Raw genomic sequence first — 2,824 nt, forward strand, 5'->3', positions numbered from 1 at the left:
GTGCTCTGTCGACTCCCCCCTCCACAGCCTGAGGGGAGGGGGCTTCTGCTGTTTGTGGGAACCAGCAGGGCTGCTTGGAGGCACAGAGAGGTTAAGTGACTTGCCCAAGGCCGCGCAGTCAGCAGGTGCAGGCCTGGGATGGACCCATGGGGTGTGGCCGGGGTCTTCACTCCTGACCAGCCTGCACCTGCCCCTGCCTGATGCCATGGCACGTGCAGGGGTGGGGTTGTGCAGCCAGGTCTTGCCCCTGGATGTTTGGAGGATATGTGGGGCCAGCGCTGATGGCCTGTGCTGACCACTGTCCAGTTGCTGGCCCATTGGTAAGGCATGTGCTGGGCCTTGGCTGCAGGACCTGGTGACTACGTGGGACAGAGCAGGTGCTTCCCTGGGGGCCCTGAGGACCTCCCTCTGTTCATCCCTCCCACTGAGCAGCATTCATCCTCATCCTCTTTGCAACTCAGTTTGTTCTGTCCTATGTGGGTGTAAGAACTGCGTGAGGGACCTATGGCCCATTTCTGGAGCTCAGAGCTGGCTAAGACCCTGGGAGGCTGCCACCCCCTCAGGAGGGGCACATCTGACGCTGGCTCCTAGTCTGGACCTCCCTGGGCAAGCCCCGGGCCACGTCCTGTGGCTGCGACTGGCCACTGTTTGCAGAGGCAGACCCAGTGGGGATGAAGGGGCCGTCCGCTCATCAGCCGGGCCTCTGGCCACCCTGCTGTCATCGGAAAATCTGAGTCTCCCCTCCCCTGGCCGCTGGCTCCCCATCAGGTCCCTTCCTTCCCAGGGGCATCAGCAGACACCTCTGCCTGGCAGCAGAGCTGGCACCACCTCCACCCCACCCAGGTGGCTGGATCCTTCTGGGGTGTCCGCCAGGAGGCTAAATGGAAAACCCACCCCATCTATCATTGACGAGGGGACGTGGAAGGTTGCTGTGCTTGGGGTTTCTGTCCTCCTCAAATGCTGTCTCAATCTTCCCCTTCAGGGAGGAAACTAACCACGGAGTCTGACTGGCTGGGGTTTGGGATGGAGCGAGGCCACCTCAAGATTCTGCTTCACTGAGTGTCATGGAGGGGACCCAAGGGCCCTGGTTCCCTTCCCTCCCCTCCCCTACTTCTCCAGGAGAGGGGCAGGGCCAGCTCTCCCCCTCCTCCAGGAGGAGGGCAGGGCCAGCTCTCCCACACCTCCAGGAGTGGGCAGGGCCAGCTCTCCCCCTCCTCCAGGAGGAGGGCAGGGCCAGTTTTCCCCCTCCTCCAGGACAGGGGCAGGGCCAGCTCTCCTCTCTGCACCTGGCTTGAAGCTGGTAGAGAACTGAGCTAGAGGCCTGGTCAGGCGGAGACAGTGCTGGGACAGCTGTCTTGAGTGCAGCCTTGGTTCCCAGACTTTGTCCCAACCCCGGGACCTGACAGATGAGGTTCTTTGGAAGCAGAGTCTGAGACAAGACCCCTGTGCAGTGACTCCCTGGGAGGGTTCTCAGGGAGAGGTGGTAGGATGCAGGGTGGGGCTGGGGACATCAAGCAAGGAGGTGGTATCAGCCAGGAAGTGGTCTCAGCTGGAGACCAGCTTCAGCCTTCTCCCCACCAGGGGGTGGTGGTGGTGGTGATGGTGGTGAATGAGGGCCCTCTGGAGCAGGAAATACACAGAATCAGTCCCCTGCCTCTGTCTGTCTCGAGCCATGGCTGCCCCTGAATGGTGGGGATCTGTCCCCAGGGATCTCCTGGTCCCCCACTGCCCAGGGTCATTCTCTGGAGTGGTGGCAGCTGTGAGCTGACGTGGTCACCGCTCTGAGCCATTGGGAGATGGGCGGCCCACCATCGTGCCTGCCCTTCCATCTTCTGCACCCACGCTCCAGTCCCGCGTGGGAAGTGGTGGGTCAGCCCTTCAGCCCACATCCATCGCTGGTGCCTGGGCCGCTGCCTGGAGTGACCCAGAGAGGAACCAGCAACTCAGGATTCATTTCCTTGGGGCGGGCCCAGGGACTCTTCCCATGAGAAGGGTCTCTACTGCTTCCCTTGAACCCGAGTGGGCTTGTCTGGGACGCCCACTCCAGGAGTGACGTGTGCACAGCCATGCCTGTCCCTGGGCTCATCCCCTCACAGTCATCATCCTGCCCTGATGTCTTTCCTGGCCACCACAGGGGTGCGCATCCCCCAGCCCAGTGTCCCTACCTGACGCTCTCCTGCCTAAGCCCAGTGGCCTGGGAAGGTCCCAGCACCCAAAGTCTCCTCCACTGGGCACCAGCTGCTGCCTGAACGCTCTGTTCATTGGAATGCTGCCCTTTGGTTTATGGCTGTTTTTCTCTTCTCTGGGACCTTTGCACTGGGATCCCCATGCACCCCGCTTGTGGCAGATGTCTCTAGGGCCATTAACCCCCGCTGCCCCACCCAGGGCGCTAGGACGTGGGCCACCCTTTCTTGACCACCTGGCTTTTCTTAACTGACCCGTGCCTGTCCTGGTGTCAGAGGAGGCCTGGGCCTGTGTGATCTGGGCCCTGCAGTCCCTGTGTTCCCCACCTTTCCGCCCAGGGCAGGTCTGTGCCCCAGGAGCCCAGAAGCCTCTGAATTTCCCTGAAGAGGCTGTGGCACTTGCTGGTGTGTCCCTGGGGGACTGACAGTGCCCAGTTTTGTGCTGGGCCCCAGGTGGATGGCCACACCAGGAGCCTACAAGACCCCAGTGGGGACAGTCTAGGGAGGGGGCAGACCAGAGCCCAGGCCAGGAGTGTGAGAGTGGGGAGGTGGGGGATGAGGGCTCCGGCAGGGGTCTGCGAGAAGGAGGCGGGCAGAGGCTGGGGGGCGGATATGTGTGGTGCTTGCTGGGCCCTGGGGAG

Source organism: Bison bison, unplaced genomic scaffold (genome assembly GCF_000754665.1).
Source record: "Bison bison bison isolate TAMUID 2011002044 unplaced genomic scaffold, Bison_UMD1.0 scf7180017864167, whole genome shotgun sequence".
NCBI lineage: Eukaryota > Metazoa > Chordata > Mammalia > Artiodactyla > Bovidae > Bison > Bison bison.